Source organism: Meles meles, chromosome X (assembly GCF_922984935.1).
Source record: "Meles meles chromosome X, mMelMel3.1 paternal haplotype, whole genome shotgun sequence".
Lineage (NCBI taxonomy): Eukaryota > Metazoa > Chordata > Mammalia > Carnivora > Mustelidae > Meles > Meles meles.
Genome location: NC_060087.1, coordinates 96,414,071 through 96,429,183, shown reverse-complemented (window position 1 = coordinate 96,429,183; position 15,113 = coordinate 96,414,071). Strand labels below are relative to the sequence as shown.

The 15,113-nt window shown below is 39.0% G+C and overlaps 1 pseudogene; it reads left to right on the top strand.

The window, feature by feature from the left end:
• Nucleotides 1–2,905: 2,905 nt before the first annotated feature.
• LOC123934721 lies at nt 2,906–3,909 on the top strand (annotated as a pseudogene).
• Nucleotides 3,910–15,113: the final 11,204 nt, after the last annotated feature.

Below are 15,113 nucleotides of genomic sequence, written 5' to 3'. Positions count from 1 at the left end.
ACAGCACTTTATATTATTCCAAAGGGTTCATGCCTAAGGCATTTAGTACCTGCTATGTGCCAGACACTATGCTAAGTGCTAGAACAATAAAAATGACTAAAAAAGGACTAAAACCTAGCCCCTTGCTTTTGGGGGTCTTTGAGGCAGCCCCATAAATAAAATACCTCTTTCCTGCTTAAATTCTGAACCAACTCTATTGGCCTATGTAGGACATAGTAGTTAAGTTAGGTAGAGACCAAAATATTAACTTCACTTCTCATAAAACAGATATTCAAGAATCTGATGCTTCTAAAGCCAAGGAGATTTCATAATGTGAATCCCATAATTATAGGCTTAACCATTTAGCAGGTTAGGACCTGGAAAAACTGTCTCTGGAGAACAGTACAGTCTATATGCTTCCTGTAGGCAGCTGCTTCACTATGGACACTTAATTTCTGCAACCAAAATCACCAAAAAATTTACTCCTCTCCCATCCGCAGTAAAGAATGAGTAGAGAATAGAGGCCAGGTGTGTCACACTAATGGATATCCTTCCATCTGGAAAGAAATATCAGGAGTGGAGAGGAAGCATTCCCCTCCCCAACACCTGCCCTCAAGGACTTCATCTCATTGATATTCACAGAAACCCTGAGAGGTAAATAGAAATGTTTTGCCTGTTTATATAAGAGGCAGCTGAGTTCTACAAGAGGCACACAGCTAGGTTGAAATCAAAAGAATAACATCTCAATTCTTTATGGACATTGTTACCAATGCAATTAGATCATGGACTTGTCTACATTTTTTGCTCTTGCGAGTAAGACACAGGCCTTGATTGCAAATGGTCTTGTGACTAGCTAGGGTTTTGACAAACACATCTATCATCTTGTGTATAGATATAGTTATTTACTAATTTGCATCTTCTACCCAAAAAAGCAGGTAAGGCTTAAAAAAATGAATGCCACTATTGTAAACTTTTAGAGAGAAAGCAGCCAGGCAAAAGTGAGACAAACAGTTCAGGAAGACAAAATAAAATGAGGTGGTTGTCTAATTCTCAATATGAGAAAGAATGCTTAATTTGGTCAGCGGGCACTGTGTTGCCATGAGAGTTTTGGATCACTACTACTTACTAAGCATCTAATATGTAAAGTTGTGGTTAAGCACTGCTTACGTGCACAATGTGATTTAATTTTCACACCAAATGTATGAGGAAGTTACCTTTCTTCAGATAGGAACAACTTAATTAGATCAGGTGACTTGTCTAATGTCACATAATCACTAATACGTGCCAGGGTCAGCATTTGAACCCAAGACTTCTGCCGTCAGAACCCACACTCTTAACCAGTACATTCTACTGGTCTGTCAGTGAAGAGCATAAATTGAGTTACCTCTGAAGGCAATGCATCCAGTGAGGAACAATAAAATACATCTAAGAGAGCAGTTTTATTTCTAAACTTATAATACAGTTAGGTACCTACAACACAAATATTAAAAAGGCTTAAAAAAAAGTTTACAGCGCAGAGGTGAGCACAAATGGACATATTAACAAGCATAGGACTCCCGAGAGGAGTTGAAATGAAAAAGTGATCAAAAGCAGGAGTTAAGCTGACTAGCACGTGTGAGCTGTTCAAAGCTGGGGTAAGCTACATCGGGAAGTAGTAAATTCTCATTATGTGAGGGGCTTCCCACACAGGCTGGATGGATGAACACTTTGTCGATCAAACTGGGTTGTTTTCTAGGGCATCTAAAGTTCCCCCAGTCCCGAGATTCTGTGATTTAGTCCATTTATTTTGAATAGCCATTGTGCACCAAGTACTGGGATAAGGTCCTCTCATAAAGGAGAATAAGTCATAAGTTCAAAGAGACCACAGTCTAGAGGATAAATAGCACAAAACCACACATGTAGAATGAAGTGTTATATGGCATAGGGGCAAAGAAGATCTGCACCTAACTCAAACGGGAAAGGGAAATTAAAAGTGCAAATCAGACGATTCTTGGAGGTGATGCCTAAACTAACCCTTGAAGGAAGAGTAAAAACTAGCCAGGTGTTCCAGCTCTCTATTGCCATGTAACAAAGTATCTTTAAAACTCGAAACAACAAATATCCTGTCTCAGAATTTGGGTACTTACTTAATAGCTGGGCTGGTAGGTGGGCTGCAAGAAGTTTCACTCTCATGCCTGGCACCTTGAGGGAGACAGCTTTAAAGACTAGTCTCTCGGGGCGCCTGGGTGGCTCAGTGGTTAAAGCCTCTGCCTTCTGCTGGGGTCATGATCCCGGGGTCCTGGGATCGAACCCCCGTGTCATGCTCTCCGCTCAGCGGGGAGCCTGCGTCATCCTCTCTCTCTGCCTGCCTCTCTGCCTACTTGAGATCTCTGTCAAATAAATTAATTAATTAAAAAAAAAAGACTAGTCTCTCTCTGCTAGAACCTTCCTTTTTTTCATGAAGTCTCGGGGCTTCTCCATAAGATCCTGCCTGCAGGGTAGGTAGAGTCTTACAAGGTGGCTCAGGGCTCCAAGAACTACCACCCCGACAGATCAAGACAGAGGCTCCACTGCTTCTTATAACAGCCTCAGAAGTCAGGCAATATCACAGGCAACACAATTTATTGGTTACACGTGAGCTGGTGTGGGAGGGAACACATAAGTGTGTTCCCACACTTAATAAACCACACCAGGGAAGTGTGGTTTATCTGAAACTATCACGGAGACTGGTTACCACGCCAGGCTAAGAAGATTCTAAGGGTACAATTTTCTGCTAGAAGGAATATCATGCACAAAGGCAATAGCTCATGTAAGAGTAAATCCTGAGAAGCATCAGGCTGCCACTATTAACCCACACAACGTGTGAAAGGCAACAGAAGGGAGACTTGGGCTGCACTTAGCAGGCTCCTGAGTCCTGGGCCCCACACAGATGACCTTAAAACCAGAAATGAGGACTCCTTCCAACAGCCTGTTAAAACATGTGGACTACTCTGAAGGTCTGGGCATGCGCAGACATGCCTTAGCCAAAAATATTAACAAGTCATTATCAGAGGGACACCTGGGTGGCTCAGGGGGCTACGTGTCTACCTTCAGCTCAGGTCATGACCTCAGGGTCCTGGGATGGAACCCAGCATCGGGCTCTCTGCTCAGCGGGGAGCCTGCTTCCCCCTCTCTCTCTGCCTGCCTCTCTGCCTACTTGTGGTCTCTCTGTCAAATAAATAAATAAATAAATGTTTTTTTAAAAGCCATTATCAGAAACTGGCACTGAAGTGGCATCCAGGTAAAAAATCATGAGAATAAACAAGCAGGAGAGAGAGAATTCAAACAAGGAGCTGAGGTATATATTATTTAGATGCTCAGAAATGAGACCTCTGACAAATATGGTGAAGAAGGATTAAGTGGTAGAGGGAGAAGTCATTTTGACAGTCCGTTTGAGTTGGGCTTCACCTTGCATAACTCAGATAATGCCTTCACAGATTGATTGATTGATTGCTGGATTGATTTAGTGGAAGAGACCGATTTTTATTCAACTTCTTTGAAAACCCACTTGTGTATGTGCTGCCAAAGAGGGCACTGAAAACCCACTTGTGGACTTTTTTGGGGAGTCACCGGGGTGCCCCCAAAGAAGCTGAGGCAGAGAATTGTTTTTCACTGCCTTCAGTGGATTTGCATATTTTGAAGGGAATTTGCTCTTTCCGATAAAGGATTTATGTCTTTAGGTTCACTGGGTCATGGAAGCCTCACTTCATTCTCTTCCATGTCATTTTAGGATAGTTCGGCAGGCAGCTCCAAATCCTTATCAGCTTTTACTAAAATTGTTAGTGGCAGGAAACTCACTACAGAGAGAATAATGTTGAAAATGGTCAAGAAAGAGTCAAAGCTGAAGACAGCCAGTTAAAGTCCTTAACCATAAGTGGTAAGGGGCAGCTGCTATGCTTGGATAACAAGTAATTCAATGCAACCAATTAATGCAAAAGTTAACTATAACAAACACCATTTGAGGATTAGCAGGAACTTCTTTTTTGAAGATTTCAAATGAACTTGACTTTCAGTGTTACTGTACCTAATCTTAAGTATTCATAACCACAACTCATGTTAGCCTCTATTTGTCAGACTCTTGACTTATTGTTGGGGCCTCATAGGACTTTTTTGTCTTTAAAATTCTTGTAAATCTTTGTGTGCATCTTGCTTTTTTTTTATTAAATATAATCCAAGGTGGCTATGACTCTTTCATGCATTAATACCAGCATGGATCTATTTTTCTCAATGTGTTTGGAGTGTGAGACAAGTAGTGTTAACTTGCTGTGTAGTTCATATTGCCTGGATGAATCTTCCACAACAATAATTTCATTTTTTCCAGTATTCACTAGTGCAAGATATTAATGCATAATGGTAATACATTTCTGATTTAATATAAATTGAGGATGATTTCTAATTGTGCATGAATGCTGGCAACTTAGTGAGTTTTGACAACTGTTTAAATATATAGTGTTAAACTTAGGCTGGTAAACTGGGTCTTTGTCATTTGTGTGCACGCGTGCTCTCTCTCTCTCTCTATATATATATATACATATATACGCACATATATATAATGTGAAAATCACTATAGATAGATGATAGATAGATAGATAGATAAAAGAAATGTGAATGTGCATTTAGTGCCTTGAAAAAAAAAAGTCCTGAGAAACACCAAGCCACAAAACTATGGTGTTATGGCTACGAGTGCAGGCTCTAGAGTTAGACTTTGGAGCCAGTTTTCTCCAGTGCAAATTTTGTGTCCTAGAACCAAATTATTCAAGGTTATTAAATTTAAGTTAATTAATTGAATCAGTTAAATTAAAAGTTCAGTTCTCTAGCTTTCCCTCAATCACAGTGGCCACAATACCATATTGGACAACACAGACATGAAACATCCCCATCACAGAAAGTTCTCTTGGACAGCAGTGTGCTTGAAGGTTTTTTATAGGCTTCCATTTAACTAACTTGCCTCCTTAACTCTGTATTCCCATTACAAAATTTATCAATTGATAGCCAAGACATACTGAAATGCATGGATAACCACACATTTTTTCACCCCCCAGTTCAACTGCTTATAAAACATCCAGTTGTGTTTGTTCCCAAACCTGTGTATTCCAGTTTACTTACATTGTAATTACATAACTTAGTTTAATTTGCCAACAGATAAAATACAGACGGGAAAAGTCTTCTATGCAAATAAGTTGAATGCCTTGTTAAGAATCAATAAAGACAAGTTGAAATTTATTTGCTGCATAATTAGTCATAGGATAGATAATTATAAGATATTAGAAGGAAAAATATCTAGAACTCTATGCTCAGCTAACTTTGAGAGTCCTTAACTACTTACTCCACTTTAAAGAGCTTGAAACTGAAAAGTATTGCAAAATAATGGATGAAATTTATGAAAGAAAAATGAAGCTAAACTCCAATAAATAGAACTATTTATCAAATGATGGATAAACACATATGATATTCTAAATTAATATAAATATATTTATGAAGATAATAAGACATTGTATACTTCCTATGGGATATGACAATACCATATATTAAGTCTTGAAAAAAGAATCAAACCTCTAGATCCAATCAAGTCTCTAGATCCAATTGTGGCTAATCTCCAGCCACAATTACAATTTTATAGGAAATACAGAGGACAAAGGAACTTGTTAAATGTTCCCATGTACAGCATGGGAATGCAATCAGCAAAATCCATACCTTGGGAAACTCTACAAGACAAACTTTTTTTTAAAAGATTTTATTTATTTATTTGAGAGAGAGGAGCGAAGGCAGACGCTTAACCAACTGAGCCACCCAGGCACCTCTGACCTGGTTTCTTCAACACCTTGCAAAGAGAAAGAGATGGAGGGATAACTAACAGATTAAAAGAGACTTAAAATATAGAGCAATCAATCACAACATGTAGACCTTGTTTGGATCCTAATTCATAAATGGTGTGCAAAGTATTTTAACATGAGACAATTGGAAATTTGTACAACGGCAGGTTATTTGATATTATTAGGGTAATTATTATTATTACAGGTGAAATCATTGTCATTATGTTAAAAAAGAGTTCTGTTCTTTTACATACATATTGAAATATTTACAAATGATATGATGACTGAGATTTGCTTAAATATACTATGGGAAGGTATAGTGAAGGAGGTATGGATGAAGCATGATGGGATTTTTTTCAAAGATTTTTATTCATTTGAGGAGTAGAGAGAGAATAAGTGAGTGGCAGGGGGCAGAAGGAGAGGGAGAAGCAGACTCCCCTCTGAGCAGGTAGCCTGACGCTGGGCTCGATCCGAGGACCCAAGATCATAACCTGAGCTGAAGGCAGACACTTAACTGACTGAGCCATCCAAGCATCCCTGAAAGATTGATTATTATTGGGCCTGGGTATTGGGTACATAGGGACTCATTATATTATTCTATCTACTTTGTATACATTCTAAATTCTCCATAATACAAAGTTTTAAAAAGATAATGTATCATTTTCCTCACCAAGTTTTTCTAAGAGACCAAATAAGTCCCAAAAGCATGAGATGAGGAAAGTGAAAGCAAACTAATATAATAAAGATTAAGAAAGATCTAGTTATTTTCCATAATGACCCCCTCTTAATATCAAACCAAATTAAAAAGAAAAATATGTCCCTGCTTCAAACATGGGCGGAAGGCACTAAAGACTGCCTATTGGGTATTCACCACTGATTCGGGAATCAGCACTGATTGTAATCCCAGGTTCCTCACTAATTGCACTACCCATGGACAAAGTAATCAATGTTTATAAAACTCAGTTTCCTCATCTGCGAAGTGGAAGTAAGAATAAAAGTACCTGCATTATAAAGTCATTAGGAAAACTCAATAATATAAAGCCAATGTAAGGTGTTTTGCTTGTTTGCCACAGAGCCCACCTCGGGAACTAATAAGAGAATACACAATGGAAATTGTTAGTGAAGTGATAGCTTTGAAGGTCATACCAATGAATCTGGATTTGCTCTATTACATGAACTCTAAACACTCGAAACACTTGAGTGAGAGAAAATAATGTTTGAGAGAATTGATTTTGATGGGACAGAAATAGAAGGTAGAAAAACCACATAGTTGTTGCAATTTTTGCAAGAAGACCTACACTTATGTAGAGGCTATAGAAATGGAAAACATGGGTGCGTGTCAGTTAAGTGTGCACTCAGGTCATGATCTTGGGGTCCTAGGATTGAGCCTCGCATCAGGCTCTGTGCTCAGCAGGGAGTCTGCTGGAGATTCTCTCTCCCTCTCTCGGCCACCCCCCCTTCAAATAAATAAATAAATTGTAACAAAATAAGAAACAGAAAATAAAGGACATCCAGACACTCCTATGAAGAGGCACTGAAGTTAGAAAGAGCAAGGTGTCCATTTGACTCTTGACTACTAATTATCAGGGAGCCCCATCTTCAAACTACTCACCTCAGGTAGGTAGAAACACAGAAGAAAAGAGATGGAAAGAAAGGTGGAGAACAAAAGAGACATTAGTCTTGGGTTTCAAAGACTGTTGTGTATTTACTCACATTAGTCAGCTCTAACACTAAAGATGTCAGAGGCTTTATGCAGAATCAGGATAAATGTGTAAAGTAGAAGTTGAGGTTGTTTTTTTTTAAAGATTTTATTTTTATTTATTTGACAGACAGAGATCACAAGTAGGCAGAGCAGCAGGCAGAGAGAGAGGAGGAACCAGGCCAGAGAGCCTGATGTTGGGCTCGAACCCAGGACGTTGGGATCATGACCTGAGCTGAAAGCAGAGGCTTTGAGCCACCCAGGCACCCCGCAGTTGAGGTTTAATAACATCTGATGGCTCGAGATGGGGTGAAGAAGGATCGGGAAGATACCCAATGCAGTTTCCTGCAAATGACCAGATACATTCCTCTCCTGCTCAGCTTCCTTGCCTGTAACTCCCCACTGTGGGCAGCTAATTGCTCACAAAGGGAATTATGAGAAAAGCTAAAAGTCATTTACAACTTTCACTCTTACTCAACAAAATAGACTGTTTTCCTCCGGGAAGTGGTATTCTTTATAAAGTTACAATTTCTTAAGCAAACGTTCTCCAGGCCCACGGTAGTAAGAAATGCATTTAAGATTCTCATTCCTTCCTAACTCCAATCATCCCCAATGTTATTTTTCCACTTTAAAATTGAGCAATACTCCAGCTTTTCTTCGATGATAGAGCCAGTCTTGTAATGTTCAACTGGGTAGCTCGGAGGTTTCCCTCGGGCTACTTCCATCCCTGTTTCTCCTGATCAGCTAATTGAAAGGCAGCTCAAAAATGACAAGGTTTCTGCAGCTAGACTCCTAAGAGAAGACAACAAGGGACTGGAAGTTCTGTCCCTGCCAACCTTCTTGACTACAGGTGACTATAGAGTAAATCCCTTACATCTGTGCTATCAGGATACCTACTTTCAAGAGAAGGTCTTTTAACTCTGCAAGCGTCATGGGGCCTGATGAATCAAACTGATTTCTTTGAGTCAAATGAATTCTGGAAGCATTAAGCACTTTTACAGGATGCAGAAAAAGACTGAACTACACAACAATGGAAAAAAAATGCTTGATTTTTTTAATGGGACTGTAACCTTTAAAATGAGAGATTTAGAGCTTACAAAACATCTCTCAAATGCACTTCGTTCGTATTTGATCACTTTCTCAGCTGTGTACCTTTACAGCATATTCAAGTATAAACCAGATCACTGAAACAATAAGTTCATTCACAATTCATAGACTGTCCTCAGCCATGTAAAAAAAAATATTCGCCTCTGCCAATAACAGGCACAGTTTCTGCATTACTCCGAATTCCACAAGGAAGTATTCTCAAAAGTTGTTTCCTAACCTCCTTTTTGAAAACAATAACACCTTATTAATTTAGATGGCTGGGGAACTTACTATCACTTCATCAATATTGGTTTGCATAATCTGTCCCCAAGTAGTTTTTTTTTTTTTTTAATGTACTAGATATGTAACCCTGCTATGAGAACATGCCAACACCAGATGGCACTTGGATGCCACAGCCCCCAAGGTTTGAGCTGTATAAACTGAGATGGTTTGAGGTAAAAGACAAACGTCCCTTTGCACTGTGTTCATATCAAAAGCATATTTTATATAACACCCAGTGCTCATCACCCAGTGCCTTCCTTAATGCCCATCACCCAATTATATGCAACTGATAAATTATTGAATACTACATCTGAAACTAATGAGGTACTATGAGTTGGCTAATTGAACTTAAATTTAAAAAAAAAGAAAAGGAAGCATAATATAAACTTAAATAATAACTAAATCCTAAAATAATTCTTTAGAGAAAATATCCACCAACTGAGTTCCAGAATATAATTTTGTTCACTGCTTCTCAAAAGTCATCACACAACCTACCTCACCCCAAGCCCCAACCGTGTAATAATATTTGATTAGAATGCTAATCTTCATGTCCGCTATCTCTTGCACTTACTTTTCCTGATTTTTTTATTGTCAATATCTTGTTTTTAGCACCCTACCCTTGACTTAGTCAAGCATGATAGACACACCCTGCCTAGCTATCCCAGCTAATTGAAGGAACGGTGTTTCTTGTGGTCTCTCCATCTTCCTGCAGCTTTCTTGTTCTATTTGCTTTCTCTCTCTTCCTCTTCACTTAGGGAACATGATTTACACTCCACAGTTAGTGGTAGGATTCTCTTCATAATTTTGTCCCTGATTTTCTAAATTAGTTTTTTTTTTTTTTCTTGATGAGAAGAATTTACTCTGCTCTGTCGCTGGAGCGGACTGGAGCTTAGCAAAAATAGCAATTAAAAATGTACCCAAACAACCCAATTCAAATATAGGCAAAGGACTTGAATAGATATTTCTCTACAGAGAATACACAAATGGCCAATAATCAAATGAAAAGATGCTCAACATCATTAGTCATTAGAGAAATGCAAATTAAAACCACAATGAGATACCACTTCACATCCATTAGGATGGCTCTAATAAAAAATATGTGGAAAATAAGCCTTGGCAAGGATGTAGAGAAACTGGAACTCACATGCATCGATGGTGGGAATGTAAAGCAATACAACCACTGCAGAAAGTAGTTTGGTTGTTCCTCAGAAAGTTAAACACAGAATGACTATATGATCCAGCAATTCCATTCCTAGGTACATACCCAAGAAAAATGAAAGCAGAGATTCAAAGAGATATTTGTACATACATGTTCTGACTGACATTTTTCCAAAGCAGACATCCAGATGGCCAACAGCTGAATGAAAAGATGCTCAACATCACTCATCAGCAGGGAAATGCAAATCAAACAAAATGCAATGAGATACCACCTCTCTCTCGTCAGAATGACTAAAGTTGAAAACACAAGAATCAACAAGGGTTGGAGATATGGAGATATGGAGAAAAAGGAATCCTCTCTCACTGTTGGTGGGAATGCAAACTGGTACAGTCACTGTGGAAGAGAGTATGGAGGTTCCTCAAAAAGCTAAAAATAGAGCTACTCTATGATCCAGTGTTTGCACTACTGGGTATTTATCCCCCCAAAATATAAAAACACTAATTCAAACAGATACATGAACCCCTACGTCTGTTGTAGCATTATATACAATAGCCAAACTATGAAGGCAGCCCGTGTCCATCAACAGACGAATAAATAAGGAAGAAGTGTTACACACACACACACAGACACGAATATTACTCAGCCATCAAAAAGAATGAAATCTTGACATTTGCAATGACATGGATAGAGCTACAGAATGTAATGCTAAGTGAAAGAAATCAGAGAATGAAAAATACTATATGATTTCCCTCATATGTGGAATTTAAGAAACAAATGAACAAAGAAAAAAAGAGACAAACCAAGAAACAGACTCTTAACTCTAGAGAACACACTGATGGTTACCAGAGGGGAGGTTGGTGGGAGGTCGGAGGAAACAGGTGATGGGGATTGAATCCGCATTGTGATGAGCACTGAGTAATGTATAGAATAATTATAGTGTACACCTGAAACTAACATAACACTGTATGTTAACTACACTGTACTTAAAGTTTTGAAAATAATTAGCAACAAATAAGGAACAAAAAATATCTTAAAGGCTTCTCCCAAACCACTGAAGCAACCTCATTAAGTTACAATTTGATTTAGCATTCACAAAATTATATTACAGACCAAACATATGCCCATTAATCAAAGACTAAAATAATTCCTGAGTAAATGGTATAAAGTTAGCTTATGACAAAGTTGACCTTGAAAAACCTTTCAAATATGGTTCAGTGTGGTTGTAAGTTACACGTGAATATGTTTTCATAAGGATGTGTCAGTGATTCCTCAGTGTATTTTTTTTGAAATAAAATGTATCTGAGTGGCAGAAAAAAAAATGTGCCCATAGGCCACTTGCTGATAATGAAAGCCTAAATAAAAATTATTTCAATTTTAAGGACAATATGTCACCAAGGAAATTTCAAATAAAGGAAAAACAACCAGAACTTTACCTGGCTGTATCACAAACCCATTAGATCAGAACTAGCCACGCTAGACCAATGTTGACATTTAAGTGGCTATCAAACAATTTCCTCTGGTCGATGTAAACAAGAGGCAGAATTAATCAACTTAAAAGAATAGCAATTTAACAGTTCTTTAGCATATTTATGGTCTACATAGAAATGAATGTTACTAATTAGGACCAATTGCCCCCAAAGTTGAATTTCCCATAAATAGGAGTACTTAAATCCGCTAGTCCATGTCCCAGGCGGAGGAAAGAACGTGGATTCTCCCTCCACATCACACTGGCTGGGAACCTAGTTTATGAGACCACTGCACTAGTACTTTTCCTCTGTTATTTCTAATTCTTAAAACCCTGGGAGACAGACATTGGTATCTCTATTTTAAAGATTACAGAAATGAGGCAATAGCAGCTATGTGTCTTTGATCAAGGCCACACAGCTCTTCAGTCCTGAGACTAGGTTTCAAACACAAGTCTTTCCACACCAAAGCCTGGTGTGTGGCCTTTCTGATAACAGCGCTAACCTTCAAAACACTGGCTTGTTACAATCAGACTAGGTATATGAGGATTTGTGCTAGTCCTCAAGAAACAAAGTTGAATTTCTGAAAGAATGTATAATCTGAGCTTTTCCCTTCAAGTGGCCTTGCTCTTTAAATTTTTCTGATTTAGTGCAGTTTGACTGTGAAAGCCTTATAGCTCAAAGGTCCCTCAGTTCTCAGGTTAATGTTAGAGTGTCTCAGGGGACAGCTTTCTTCCTGATGACCTTGGCAAGAAAAGAAGTTAACCCCCTCATCAACTCAGTCTGTACGCAACACCAAAACATGAGAGAGCCTCAGTTTTCTATTCAAATATTGCTTTATGTAAATCCCTGGAGCCCAACCAAGCATCCAGGGTAAAGCAAATGTCTTCTGTAACTGCAAAGAATTCTGTTTCCAGGAAGCAGGGGATCTCACAAGCAGCCCCCAGCCATGCTGTCAAAGAACTAGCAAAGGAATCAAGAACAGATAAGAACAAGCAGATAAGGGAATTTCCAGTGTAGCCTAAAACAAACTAGCAAAGATGAGATAAGATGTTTGCAGAAAAAAAAAAATAACCTTTGGATGTCCAAAGGGCTAGCCTTTGACAAAATTGTGAAGGAGGTTTTCTGTTTTCTCTTTCTCTCCCTCTGCCCTCACCTCTGCTCCCCTAATTCTACTCCTCCACCCTACATAGTCTCAGAGCTAATGATATTTTTTGAGGGCCTGTCCAAGCCTCCTAGAGTGGGGCTCTCTCCTCTCTGCTACCCCCTTAACATATCTTATGTCCCATAGCATCCTCCCGACCTCTCCTTCCTGTGATTGTTCTCATTTAGGAGCTCTCATTAAACTCATTTGGTGAATTTATATAGCAACGATCTTGACCACTAGGAATGATGTAAAGCATTACCCCTACCAGATCACACATTTGCATTGTGATTGGACTTTACAAAACCTTAGACCTGCCTTTCCTCCTGAGCTAGTCACTTCTTTCCCTTCATCTACTTGTGAGCTCATAAATTCTGCTATAGTATTTTTACAACCTCTCCAACAGCAAGCAGGGAGAACATTTTGACTCCACAAGATAAAGGACTAACGGGCATAAGAGATGTGGCATCTGTTTGTAAACATTAATGGAGCAATGCCTGTTGGCTTGGTACTACTCCCTAACTTGCAGAAGCTTAGAACGTAGCTGGGGAGACAAAGTCAACACCTATGAAAAGTCAAACAACATCACCAAATAGGACGGCATTCCTTGATTTGATGATCTGGTCACCAGGTGACTCCAGTGGTCTGACACTATCTAGGGGAGGTAGGAGGGCCCAGGGAAAGACCCAGAAGCAGTATCCTCAGAGTATGTGGTGCAGGAACTAAACGGTGGAGGGTAAATGAAGCAGTGACAGGGTCACAAGGACACTGTGAAAACAAGCCCATAACCCCAGCATCTACTTCCATCCATCTCAGTGTGTGCTGGATTATTCCAGTGGTCAGGGAACACATGGATGAATCACTGTTTGATAAATAACTCCTGAAAACTGCCTTCCATCATTTTCCTGTGAACACACTGGAAACAGAATTGATGGATTTTTAATTAATTCTGTCTCTAATATCCAGATGGCAAGTTTAGCAATTACACGAAGCTCTGAAACCATGATTAAGTAACTGAATTTTCACACACATAAAAAAAGATATTTAAAACCACTACTTCCAGGAGTGGTTCTCAACCATGGCCCAAAGGGATTGGAGGGTATTGGGGAAAAGGAGGCTTAAAAAGAACTATTATGCTTTTCTTCACCCCTCCAAATACAGGCATGGAAGAAACAGCTGCATACATCCTTCTAAATATGGAAATGGCGGTAAAAATCATTCAAATGGTCTGTTTTCAAATTATTTGAACTTCTGTCAAATTTAGATTAAATACTTTTTTCTAAAGTACTTTTCTCTTTTTGTAGGCCTTGCGGTGCCAAGTATAATGTCGTTCACATAGAAGAAATTCAACAACTATTTTCCCATTGGTTGGTTGTTCTGGGAGACATCCCAACCTTTTAGGAAAAAATTCTGGTATAAACTGCAATTTTCCTAACTTTAAGCTCTATTTCAGAAAGCTGTCTCTGAACTGACTGGGCCCTACCTACTAAGAGGTCCATTGAGTGTTAACCACCAGCTTCCATTAGATGAAGATAAGATACTGATGAGAAAGGAGAGGATAAGACTGGAGTAGCTCCCCCAGCAAGATAAAAGGGAAGAGGTAAACAAAAAGACAGGTGGGGCAATAAACTCTTCCTTCCCTCCTTGAAAAGACAGTATCATGTACAAGGAAAACTTACAGGATTATAATTGTGGTATATATAGGCACATAACTTTGTGTGCCCCTGATATAGTCCAAAGTCAAGGATATGTCCTTGACTTTGGTTCTAGAGGACTTTCTCATGTAGGCCTTCCTCGGATCCTCTTATTTAATTACAGCCTTACTTCATCCCACTCACCCCCACACCTTATACCATTTTCCTCCCTGGCACCTACCGATGCCTACTTCACTGTACATATATACTTACTGGTTTGGTTTGTTATCTGTTTGCCCCCCTAGGATTTAAGTTCCATGAGGACAAAGGTAGGCATGTCAAATTCACTACCATTAAAATGCTCCTAAGAAGGGCAAAATCACAACATTCACACAAATACAGAAATAAATACGCATTAAAGATTTTATTTAACCCAGTAATGAAGAAACTGGGAAAGTGTTACAACCAGTTAAAAACAGAATCCAAAGAACAGACACATTTATAGATCAACAATGCTGACATTTTAGAACGTATAAATGGGAGGCAAAACTTTTTTCCACAGGGGAGGAGATGTGCTGATAGAAACAGATTTGCTTGTTTATAGTCAAGCATTATTGCCTATAAACAATGATTATTTTGCATTAATATCAGTTATCTCAAATCTACAGGGTTGCAAGATAACTGCCCTCCAAGCAGGATTAGATAACCCTGAAGGTCTGCTTCAAACATGGCCTATCTTTCCACTGAAACACAGAATCCTCCCTAGACCAACAATAGTGTCTAGCACAGTGCCTGGCACACAATGGACACTTGAAAGGGCAGCAAGAGGGCCAATA